Below are 13,169 nucleotides of genomic sequence, written 5' to 3'. Positions count from 1 at the left end.
CAAGAAGATTTTGAGGCTAAGAGAAGGTTGTTCAGTCAGATTGCCTCCCGTCTTCTCACTGGAGTGGGAGCCAGGTCTTCAGTCAGGACTGGGAAGAGAGAGGGCAGAAGGACCTTGCTCCAGGGACTCCTTGAAGATGAGGCCTTGGTGGTGTATATCCCTGTAGCCTCATGTCTGGCATATAGTAGGTGCTCAGGAAACATCTGTTGGATGAGGGCTTGGCTTAGTGAATGAATAGAGTGAGTGAATGAATGACTTAGGGAATGACTGAGGGGGTGAAGGAATGTTAAAGGACCATGAGGCCTATGCCGGGGACTCAATGAGAGCCATTGAGGCTGGACTGAGCCTCTGGGCTAATTGGAGGGAGGGTGAGGATGAGGGAAGTGCAGAATGAGGAATGAACATCCTTTAGGGGTAGTTGCTCAGGCCTGAGCTTGACTCGAGGGCCTGCTACTGGTGTTTCCAGAGGGGAAGGGAGGAACTGTTTCCTGGGATGGCCAGAAACCCCTGGTGCAGGAACCAGCACGAACCCATTAGTCTCCTAATATACCGTTGTAGCTCCTGCTTCAGGCCCCACAAGGCTGTGGGCCTTAACTCTGAGAGGCCTGAGGCTCAACCTGCCATGGCACCAACTGCTTTGGTTCTGAACTGAATAGAAGCGGGCACCACAGACCTAAATATGGTGGCTTAGGTCATTTTGAACTTTGTCTGCCACTGAAGGAGACTTTGGAAGAGGCGATTTTAGGGGGCCACTGAAGTCAATTCTGTCCTGAAACCTCTGCCTGTCTCCTTTGATCACTGAAGCTGCCCTCACCCTCTTTATACTGTGGAGGGAACCACCCCTTCCCCATCTCCACGCTGAAAGCCTCGGCTGGATTTCCAGACAGAAGAGGAAGTGGTGTGGTCTACCCAGAGCAGCTTGGCACGCAGAGGGAGCTCTGGGATCTATTATCTTCCAGCCTTCGGATTTGATGGGGGAAGAGAACAAAGCTCAGAGCTGTCCAGAAACCACAGATCTGTGATCTTTCCAAATCCTGAAGGTGGTTTGTGTCCATCCCTCTCTGCAGGGCTCTCAAATCTCTGCTACTCAAAGAGGCCAGGAGCGTCTGTTTCCCAGATCACAGCCAAAATGGCAGGGGAAGACAAATCTGTTCTGTTTGGTTTCCATAGATTCGACCCAGAGATTAACCGCCAAGGTCTTGATGACACACACAATATCAATCACAGGCTAAATGTTGTAATGAGAGCTGGGCAGGTTGTCAAGAGAGGCCTCCAGGTTCCTGTTACAGCTTCATATTTAAAGATTTGGTCCCAGGAAACCAAATGCTGACTCTGAAGTCTACTTGGCTTCTGTGCCACATCAGCCTATCTCCTCCTCAAAGGGTGGCAAACTCAGGCTCCTTCCTGGAGGAACCAGGCAGGTCACACAGAGGAGAGATATGGTTCGAGCGTTAGAAAACAAACAAATACTATTGGCCCAAGGCAGGAGACATTAGGGAGAGCAGGGACTGTAGCACACTAGAAAGCAAACGTCCCATCTGAAGAAGGCAGCAGCCTGGCACTCCAAGTGGAAAGGCAAGCCCACTTTACTAGATTTTCTGATATTTTTATGAGAAACCAGAAAGCCCAGTTTTTATGAGATTTTTAAATGTGAGCAGTGGTAGCAGGTGCCATCCTTGCCCTGTCCCATTTCTTCGCTCACCCCGAACGTTACCTGCAGCATAAATGGACAGTTACCTTATACACAGAAGGTTTCCTACCTCAAGGTTCTGTGTTTCCCTGCTTGAGGGAACGTTCTGGTCTTTGCACAGGTGGGCCTGAGGTGCCTGGAGTTAACACCTGCAGGAGGTATCAGCCAATGTGGGATAGGAGTTGGTGGGTAAACAGCCCAGCTTCCTCAACCTTGAGTGGGCAATCCTGAGGTATGTTCTACACAGTCTCAGAGGTCCCCCCATGAGTTGGAGCCCCAGTTGCCCAGAGAGGAAACCTACTCACTCACTCATCTTTACTGGCTTTCCTTCCTCCCCGACTTATCACTTCTCCACTCCATACAGTGTTTTCTGCATCATCTCGCAAACACACAGCTTGCACCCAAATTTTGATCTCAGGGACTGCTTTTGAACTAAAAGACAGAGCTAATTTAAAGATATTGTGGCGTCATGGATTGAATTGTGTCTCCCAAAAAGATATGTTGAAGTCCTATCCTAGTACCTGTGATCAGGACTTTGTTTGGAAATAGGGCCTTTGAAGATGTTATCAGTTAAGTTAGCATTAGGTCATACTTAAGTAGTGTGAGTGCTAAACCAATCTGAGTGGTGTTGTAAAAGAGGGGAACAGGCACAGACAGACGGAGGAAGGACAGTGTTATGGACTGAATTGTGACCCTCAAAATATGTGTTGTAAATCCTAATTTGTGTGCCTATTGTTATAATCTCATTTGGGAATGGATTGTCTTTGTTAAACGTAATGAGACAGGATTAATGTAGGGTGTGTCTTAAATCAATCTCTTTTGAGTTATAAAAGAGATTAAACAAGCAAGCAAGAGAAGCAGAGATGGAGGAAGAGAGATACAAGCCACATGAAGTTTTCCCAGGAGCAGAAACTCAGAAGAGACAAGGACTTTCCCCTAGAGCCCAGAGAGAGAGAGAAAGCCTTCCCCTAGAGCCGGTGCCCTGAATTCAAACCTCTAGCCTCCTAGACTGTGAGAGAATAAATTTTCTCTTTGTTAAAGCCACACACTTGTGGTATTTCTGTTATAAAGCCACACACTTGTGGTATTTCTGTTATAGCAGCACTAGATGACTAAGACAGATGGCCATGCGAAGATGCATCTACACACCAAGGAACACCAGGGGCTACCAGAAGCTGATATAGACAAGAAAGGGTGTTCCCTTAGAGTCTTTGGAGAGAACATGTCCCTGCCAACACCCTGAATACTAACTGCTAGCCTCCAAAACCATGAGAGAATAAGTTTCTGTTCTTCTAAGCCTCCCAGTTTGTGGTGTTTTGTTACAGCAGCTCTAGGAGACTCAGACTAACAGAGTAACACGCTAACAGAGAGCAGTGGCTCGACCACCTGGTGGCTCGACCACCTGGTGGCTCACAGGTCTAAGGAGTGAGTGCCATTTCTCTTGGTGAAACAGCAGCCTTGCCTTTGAAGAGCTTTTCCTAGGAATAAGCAACACAGGGACCCCTTGTTAATTCTGACCCTGATTCTGCAGAATTTTTGTTGGTACTGAATGCATTTCAAAACTGCATCTTTTTTATTTTATTAACTTTTTAAAATTGTACTTTAGATGAAGGTTTACAGAGCAAATTAGTTTCTCATTAAACAATGAATGCACATATCATTTTGTGACACTGGTTGCCAACCCCACAACATGTTAACACCCCCCATTCACGACCTTGGGTTCCCCATTACCAGCTCAAAACTGTATCATTTTGACAGCATAATTGGAGTTTATGTAAAAAAAAAAAAAACTTTTCATAGTTTCTGTTTTTTAAAATTGAAAAAAAAAAAATCAAAATGTAATACTCTGAGAGAGCAGTGGGACTCAAGGAAGTTTCTTCTGTTTTCTATATGGAGATTCTTTTAATAAAGACACAAAGCCAAAGCCAAAGCCACTGCCGTGGTGTCGAGTCCGACTCATAGCGACCCTATAGGACAGAGTAGAACTGCCCCATAGAGCTTCCAAGGAGCACCTGGCGGATTCGAACTGCTGACCTTTTGTTAGCAGCCGTAGCACTTAACCATTATGCCACCAGGGTTTCCAATAAAGACACATATTTTATAATTAAAAAAAAAAAAATTCTGTATTTTTAAAATCATGCTGGCCAAACAGAAGAGTCTGGGCAGGAAGCTGCTTGTGACTTCTCATTTGCAATTTCTACTCCACCTTACATGCTCCTGGGACCTGGCAGCTCCGGGGCCCTCTACCTTGCTGGCTGCTGTGTCCTTTTCACTTGTTCTTATCCACGTGGGAGGTACAGCCCTTGGCTGGGGGCCCTTCTCTGCTCTCCTGCCCCAGCAGTCACTGAGATACTCAGACCCATGTCTTGTTCTCCCTGGACTTCGTTTTCTTTGACAAAATGGAGCTGTAACTAGAGTGGTAAAGATGTTTTTTTAAAACACAAAACTCAGCCTGAACTCTCTTGCTTTTTAAAGTGGAGAAGGCGAGAGGTCGGGTGGAGAGGACACATAATTGATTTGAATGGGAAGTGAAATCCCTCAGCAGGCTTAGCCCACAGAGAATGGCAAGGGAGCCCAGCCTGCCAAGGAATGTGAGCATGTCAGGGAAGCCTGGCATTTACAGACCTCTTGATTAACAAAAATCAGCATTTGTAGACTGTTTTAATGGGAAGGGGTTAAGTCCTGAAACAAGGTCTGGAAAGTGAAGGAGTGCAACGAAGAGAACAGAGCTGTTCTGTACAACAAAGCAAGGAGAGCTTTGCGTTCCCTAGAACATCCTAGAAGGGGTAGGCGCGTGTGCGTGTGTACGTGCGTGCGTCTGTGTCTGTGTGTGAGTGTGTGTGTGTGTGTGTTTGGTGGCACGGGGAGGGGTTCTGCCAAGGGATGTGGGTGGGAAAGACTTAGGCTGGAGGTACCAGCCAGGTAAGGAGTTTCCAGGGGGAGAAACAACCACAGGACCATTGACAACAAGGATTTCTCACGTTCACATCAAACTTTGGGGTGCCCCACAGTTATGTCAGCCCTCTCATTGTAATCCTAAACCTTAAGTGAAACTGTTACGCGTAGCAGTTTGTATTTGTGGTTATTCTGAGAAATCAAAAGTAAAGAGGCTTGTGCCAATGGAGAGAAGAGGGCAGAAGTTTATGAGACAGCGTATACGATGTGATTCTGTTCTTAACAAAAATACATTTCACCAAAATATTAACACTATTTTTTTTTTTATATGCTTATTTCGGGGTGATGAGATTGTATGTGATTTTTGTTTCTTTTTTTTAAGTAACCAGCTTTTCTAAGTTTTTTTATGATGAGTGTATACTACCTGAGGATATTGGAGGGGGAAAACCTTGTGAAAGCGATTTTTTTAGAACTGCTCTGAATGCAGTAGATTTTCACCCTAAACCTGTGGGCTGAGGCATAGGAAGGTGGCCTTGAGGACAAGGCCTGACCAGTTGCTCTTCATCTCTCACATAGAACTGTGGGCCTTCCCATTAAGCACGAGCTCCCTGAAGGCAGGTCTTGGTCCTCCCTGAAGCTTCTCAGGGTGGCGGCCAGGCCTAGGTTGCGACAGAAGGTCATTATAGGCCATCAGTACTTCTTGGGAAACCAGGAGGAATCCAGGTTTTGTGGGTTCTGGAGCTTATGCAAGTCCTTTAAGAAAAAGAAAACCAAACAGATACAGGGCCGTGGCAGGGGTCTATGCAAGTGCAGGGTCCGAAGTGTCAAGGTAAATCCACCTCTGAGAGAAACTTCCTTCCCCTCTGATTGTTGACAGGCCCACACGAAGAGAACAAGCCTCCCCTCACCGTGGTGTGAGGATTCTTGACGTCACTTAGTTTCGTGTTAGCCTAAGTCAGCCCACACCAGGAGCTCTGGTGGGTCACGAATGGAGATGAGAAGTGACATCATTTTCCTCTACTTCACCTAAGACATTAGGTCTGGTCTGGACCCCAAAGCTTTACTCATGCATTCCTATGTTAAGCATCAGGCTAGATGCTAGGCCAGGCCAAGGTAGGAAGGGACTAGGCCAGAGAGGTCTCTGCCTCTAGAAAAAGGGCAGAGACCTCTCTGGCCTAGTTGGTCTAGTACCAACCAGTTGCCATCACGACTCATAGCAATCCTATGTGTGTCAGAGTAGAACTGCGCTCCATAGTGTTTTTTTTTTTTTAATAATTTTTAATTGTGCTTTAAGTGAAAGTTTACAAATCAAGTCAGTCTGTCACATATAAGCTTATATACACCTTACTACATACTCCCATTTACTCTTCCCCTAATGAGTCAGCCTGCTCTCTTCTTCCAGTCTCTCCTTCCGTGACAATTTTGCCAGTTTCTAATCCTCTCTACCCTCCCATCTCCCCTCCAGACAGGAGATGCCAACACAGTCTCAAGTGTCCACCTGATACAAGTAGCTCACTCTTCATCAGCATCTCTCTCCAATCCATTGTCCAGTCCCCTTCCATGTCTGATGAGTTGTCTTCGGGAATGGTTCCTGTTCTGGGCCAACAGAAGGTTTGGGGACCACGACCACTGGGATTCCTCTAGTCTCAGTCAGACCATTAAGTCTGGTCTTTTTATGCGAGTTTGGGGTCTGCATCCCACTGTTCTCCTGTTCCCTCGGGAGTTCTCTGTTGTGCTCCCTGTCAGGGCAGTCATCGGTTGTGGCCGGGCACCATCTAGTTCTTCTGGTCTCAGGATGATGTAAGTCTCTGGTTCATGGGGCCCTTTCTGTCTCTTGGGCTCATAGTTATCATGTGACCTTGGTGTTCTTCATTCTCCTTTGCTCCAGGTGGGTTGAGACCAATTGATGCATCTTAGATGGCTGCTTGCTAGCATTTAAGACCCAGACGCAACATTTCAAAGTGGGATGCAGAATGTTTTCATAATAGAGTTTATTATGCCAATTGACTTAGAAGTCCCCTCAAACCATGGTCCCCAGACCCCCGCCCTTGCTCCGCTGACCTTGAAGCGTCCAGTTCATCCCGGGAACGTCTCTGCTTTGGGTCCTCCATAGTGTTTTTAATGGCTGATTTTTCAGAAGTAGATCACCAGGCCTTTCTTTTGAGGTGCCTCTGGGTGGATTTGAACCTTCAACCTTTCAGTCAGCAGCCAAACGCTTAGCTGCTTGTGCCACCCAGGGATGTCTTTGGTCAGTTTATAATCTAATCTTTTAAAAAATTTCTCCTCTCCCCCTAGAAAGTATGCAGCGTTTGTACATATGTATACTTCACATGTTTACGTTCCTAATGCCCGGGAATTATAGGGCAAGTTAGTCTGTGTTTAAATGCAAATTCACCACCTTTCTTCCACACCACCTCCCAGGTTGGACTTGGAAAGTGCTTTGAAAGGAGAGAGTACCAATGTCATTGTGGTTGGGGAAATTACTCCATTGGAAGAGCAATATCTACTGTTGGGGTGTGTGTAGGGGGGGATATGGCATCAGTGTACATATATAAATACATATATTTTTAATTTACTACAAGTCTTTATGTATCTTAAATCTACAAAAATGATCCCAACCAAGAAATAGAAGTTGTGGATTTTTTTAAAAATTAAAACTTGGACATGAAAACTCAGAAATGTTTTTGTTGCCTCTAATTTAATTTCTAATGTATCAGACATAATTCATGTTTACCAGATTTTTTTTTTTTTTCCTTTTTGGATTCTGGGTACTTGCAAGTATGTTAACAAGAGGCAATTATGTGAATTAATATAAAATCTTTTTATTAAGAAAACAGAAAAGCCTTCATTTAAAGAGGTACTTTAATATTCCTTGTGTGCTGGTGTTGATATCATTAACTTGTTTGATTAACTCTTCAAATGGATTCAAAGCTCTGCGGGGTGGTAATTTATGAACTCCTAATTGATTCCCCCAATCTTGGTTTGGCAGAGTCGGGCCTCCAGGAAACCGTGAGGAGACCAGAGGCCCACACGCGGCTTCCTTCTCAGACAAGGGAGCCAGCGAGATGGTCTTTACCAGCTGCAGCCCAGGTTTGAGGGTTGGGGCAGGGAGTTCTGGCAGGAAGACAAAAGGCCAGCATGTGTGACCAGGCCAGTTGTTCCTGACTGCTAAGCAGCTGGGTCTTTGCTTCCTCTGAAGATGTGTGGAAATGCTGCAGGCAATTTCCCAGGAATTCAGGAAGAGAGGGTCTTTTCACCCACATCTTTGGAGGACTACTTTCCACTGCGTGTCACCCCAGAATGTGAGGCTTCCTCAGGCAGGGAGACTAGCGGGGAAGTACAGACTATACGTGGATGGAACCCTCACTGTGGGTCCACCACCCTCCATGTCCAGGTCCAGGACACTTTTCCTCACTAGGCCTGTCTCTCAGATGCTGTCCTGAAGAAGCTCTGGGCTTTGGGGAAGGCTGGGGACCAAGGCGCCTATCTCTCAGAGGTCCCAGCAAAGCTACTAAGAAATCATGGCCCTGGACAGACCCAAAGAAATGATCATCCAATTGGTTACTTTCATTGCATGCCAGGTGTTAGCTGCCACTGAGTCAGCCCCCAACTCATGGCAACTCCATTGTGGATCAAACTGTAGCAGATCAGACTGTTGTGATCTCAAGGATTTTCATTGATTAATTTTCAGAAGTAGATCACCAGGCTTTTCTTCCTAGTCTGTTTAGCTGTTTAGCATCATAGCAACACGCAAGCTTCCACTGACACAGGGTGGTGGCCGCATGTGAGGCGCATTGGCTGGGAATCGAACCCAGGTCTCCTGTACAGAAAGTGAGAATTCTGCCACTGAAAACACCCATGTCTCGCCAGGTTTCAGAACAAACCTAGACAGGGAAGAACTACCCTTACTTTACAGATGAGAAGAATGAAGGTCAGAGAGGTTAAGAAACAGAACACTAAGCTAGTGAGTGGTTCAGCTGGAACTTAACTCAGGTAGCCTAGAATTCCAACCCATGCCAATTGATACTTCACTATATTCTTGGTCACAGGTATAAACTCTTGCAGATGAGACCTGAGCATTTCAATTTTGAATGTCTTGCTCCTCAGTGTGAAAGCATCCAGCAGAGAGCAGTGTGAAATCAATTGTGGAGCTTCACTGGCCTTGGAGCTTCACATTCCCGAGCTTCAGCTTTCCCATCTGTAATATGGGGATAATATCCAACCTTGCTGGTTGTTGGATTAAGTGAGGTAACATAAGTAAAGCTTCTGGCACATTGTCATGGGCTTAAAAACGTTTCGTGAAGGAGGGCTGGGGTAGGAATGGGTGGAAGGTGGATGGAGGGTTCCCCGCCGTCGGGAGCTAAGGCTGTGAACCAGGAATGGGAGAGAGTGAGTAGAGCAGCGTGGCTGGGCAGAGGGTCTCTGTAGGATGTCAGTTGTGGCAGATGAGTTGGGACTTAAATGAGCCTGAAGATTCCCTGGTGGGGGATGGGGCTCATTTGCTCCTGTATGATGTGCAAGCAAGGCCTTGGAGTAGTAGAAAGGACTTTCTCCAGCTAGCTAATGTCTGGTGGCTGTGTCAGGCTGCTGTGAGCCTTGACCCCCTATTTACTTGTGGAAATGGTAGGCCTAGAACTATCAAGGGTCGCCGGAAGTGGAAATTCAAACACCATCTACTCCAGTGCCAGGCTGGAGGGGCCAACCGAGCTATGACCAACGACCCCAGGACCTGGAGCCAGCTGTTCCCAGACTTAGGCCTCCCTGGGCAAGGGGCCCCGGCTGGAGTTTAGGCTGAGTGGCCCTAGAGCATGCTGGATTCCTGGCTCACCACTGTCTGAGCTGTGCGACCTTGGGTAAACCACTAACTCTTGTGTCTCAGATTCCTCATTTGAAAATGGAAATTATGTACATCCTTCAGAGCTGGTGCAGCCGTGAGGAATAAATGCATTAGTACTTACAAGGAAAGCTCTTAGAACAGTGCCAGGCACATAGTCAGCACAGGACACTACCCACCAGCATTTCAGAGGGTAGTGCAGCTTCTAGAGAAGGCCAACCCCGACCCCATGGTTGAGCGAGGGCAGGCCTGCCCTCTCCCCAGGTGGACTCAGCTGGAACTTGGCAGGGTGGCCGGGAAATCTAGCAGACGTGCCTTTGACCCCAGCGCCTCTCCTCTGCTCTTCATCCACCGTGGGGTGACAACAGCACAGGAGTTCTACCCATGGACAGAACCCGGATCCTCCTCTAAACCAGGTGTCACCCCAGGTCTGAACTGCCCCCGGTGAGGGCTTGTGGAAGGCCGTGTTGTCCCCTCTCACCCTCAGCAGCCTTCAGGACCAACTGGGCTCCCCCAACTCTCCCTAGATCCTTCCCCATGCCCAAGGCTCCTTCCAGGTAAAGGACTCAGCTCAGAAGTCCTTCAAGTAATTGTAAATATCAGAGCCCTCAGATTTGCTGGAACCAAAAATGATTTTCTCAAGAAGAGAACAAGAGGGGCCATGAGGAAAAGGTCAGGTGACAGAAAAAGCAACGAGTATCAGGGCCCTTACGTGCTGGCGGCTTTAAATGAGAGGCATCTCTCCAGACATTCTCCTCGTGCCCCCTCCCTCTTTCCCCTTAGAATGTTTTCAGCTTTCTGAGCAGTCAGAGCCCCCAAACTTCCAATAGCTCTTGGATTTCAGGCCCGTGAGGAACTGCTGGAGTCACAGGACAAGGGGCACCAGGGTCTGATGGGAGAGTCCTGATTTGAGACACAGGATGGTTTCCTACCCACACACATTTGAGTGGCTCTGTCCCCCACTGGCCCAGTCTCCCATCTCTACCAGAGCAGAGCCACCCCCAACCCCGTCCTCCCACCAGGACTAGGAGAGGTCCATGAAAAGGTTCAAAAATAGGCACTCTGTCCAAATGATGCTTGGCATTACCCAAGACACAGGAAGAATTCTCATCTCTGGGGTCTCAGGCACTCATTTGTAGCTGGTGCTGCCCCACACATGAGCTGAGCTACTCCAGTGCCTCTATCCTGCATACCCCCCTGAGGCTTTCCCCCTCCACTGGCTAAATAGTCCAGTTCTGAGCCTTGTTGGAATATGATATGTGATACAACACATCCAATGCCCCAGAAGGGCCCGATGAGCTTTAACCCACTCCATTACCCTTTAGAAATGGTCATTGAACAGGAAGCTCAGATTTAGAGGGAGAGAAGTGGAGAAAATTCCACGGACTCTCTAGAGAAAGACAGGCAACAAGCAGCCTTTCACGCTAGAAGGATGTCAGCTATTCTTTGAAGCTCCAGAAAAAAGATGGAAAGGGGGCTTCTAACCCCACACTCAGGCCACCAAAGGACACCTGGCTGACCCCAAGTGGTGCTAGCCTCCCCACCGACATGCTCCTCGGTCCCTCCCTTTTTCCCCTTGAAGCATTTTTAGCTTCCTGAGCAATGCGAAGGCCTTACCTGCGTGCCCTGGGGCCTGGCCGGGTCAGGAGGTACTGGTCCTTGGGCTGTGTGGTAGCTGCATACCCCGCCACTCCAACTGGAATCTGAGAGCCTATTTTTAGGGTTAGATCTGCTGACACTGACCTTGTGTGCTGCCCAGTCTGAGAGGAGACTTGTGCATCTGCTTGCAAAATGACTCACCAATGTGACCTGAAACCCTGGACTTAGTGAGTCCTGTACCTGGAGCCCACAAGCTTATCTCCAGCCCAGTCACAGAGGCAGGAAATTTGGCTACCAGGGCAGGGACAGGCAGGAGGATTTCTGAGCTTTGTTTTCTTGGGATGGACAAGGCCAGGTGTCTGCAGGGCCCTGCCCAGGGCTCTGTCCTGGAACAGCTGGAACAGGGAAGGTTTGCCCGCTGGCATAGAGCCGTGGGAAGGGTGGGAGTGGCCCAGCGTGGAGAAGAACTCTATTCTAGTCTTTTCTGAGAGTCTGTGGAGCCATCTCTGAGGGCTGGATGGGGTGGATACTGTACCACACAGGGTCATAAATGAAACTACAGGAAAGACTTTCTACCTGTAAGCTGGAGGGTGATTTGCATTGTGCCACTTCCTGGGAGACCGCTGGCAAGTCACCCAACCCTTGTGGGCTTCCGTGGTGATAGCAATCATGATACCATCCATCCTTTTAGGTTGTTAGGAAGATTAATGAGTTGAAGTATGTAAAGTTCTTAGCACAGTGCCTAGCACATGCTAGAAAGAATTTTTAAAAATGTGTTAGATGGTATTAAAAAAAAACCATTACCACTGATTAGATTCTGACTCATGGCAACCCCATGTGTTACAGAATAGAATTGCTCCATAGTTTTCTTGCTGTAATCTTTACAGAAGCAGATTGCTGGGCCTTTCTTCTGTCCAGCGGCTGGGTGGGTTTGAATCACCAACCTTTAGGTTAGTAGCCAGTTACAAACTGCTTATGCCACCCAGGGACCTTAGATGGTATTGGTATGCCAGAAATCCTCCCCATTCAACAGTCATTCCCATGTCTGTCTTCTTGGCTCTTTCTCCTTTAATCCTCCAGCCTTGTTGGCTTGGCCTTCTTGCTCCAGGATTGTCCCACCAAGCCTTACTAATGTGGCCCCACCTTTTAATGCAGAGGGGTTTAGTGCTGCCCAGACACCTCTAACTGCCTCCTCACTTTCTTCACTGGACATGGTCTTCTTTATATCGTCCTCCGAAACTTTATATTTAGCAAACCAAAGATCTTCACCATTTCCAACTTTAGCTACTGCCTGTTTTATTCAGAATGATTATTCTACCAGTATTACTCATTGTGAAACTGCTAAAAGACTGCTTTTATTCATTTCTTGGTCTCACCAGGAGACACAGATCTGAGTTACAATGAGGTCTAAATGTCAGGTCCAAATGTCCCTGCTGTCAAGTGCTGGGTCAGAACACAGTGAAAAGGCTCCTTGTGATTACCGTCAAGAACTAGGTGAGACAGAGATCCTGGAACTGACGTACTACAGAAAGATGTCCTTCTGGCTGGCAGCCTGAGGGAGCAGCCCCAGTCCCAGCCCAGTCAAGGGCTAAGGAGGCAAGAGAGGAGCCTCTGAAGATGTGGCTTCATAAAGGGGCAAAAATAAAATAAAGATATCTGAGATAGTTGAGAGAGAGACAGAATTTTTTTTTAGGAGGGTGTTCAAGTAAATAAAGCAGGTTGCTGGGTTACCACCTAGACCCTAAATGTCGTTGACCAGAAGACGAGTCCTCCCTGCATCCCCATTCCCCCAATCCTTCACCCATTTAAGTATGTTCCCCTCTCCCCAAAAAAGTGTGCCCCAAAGAAAAGGATGGGGAAGGATGGAAAACCATGCCATTCATTGTGAGGAACTCTCGGAAGCCCTGGGAAGACTGTAATAGAAAAGAGCAATGGTGGCAGTGGCCAGGGGCTGGCCTGTGATAGAAACAACAGCCTTCTCTGCACGACTCCAGGGGCAGAGCTCCAGCCAGGGGTAGATTTCCAGGGCATCCAGCAGCACCCAGAGCTCCCCCATGTGGGCACAGCAAACACACCATTCCTGCCAGGACAGGAGCTAGCCAGGCAGCCATCAGCTGGACTCAGGGATCTCTCCAGCTGCTCCACTCCAGG

Source organism: Elephas maximus, chromosome 16 (genome assembly GCF_024166365.1).
Source record: "Elephas maximus indicus isolate mEleMax1 chromosome 16, mEleMax1 primary haplotype, whole genome shotgun sequence".
Classification (NCBI taxonomy): domain Eukaryota; kingdom Metazoa; phylum Chordata; class Mammalia; order Proboscidea; family Elephantidae; genus Elephas; species Elephas maximus.
The sequence above is the reverse complement of the archived record's forward strand: the minus strand, read 5'-3'. Positions refer to the sequence as shown.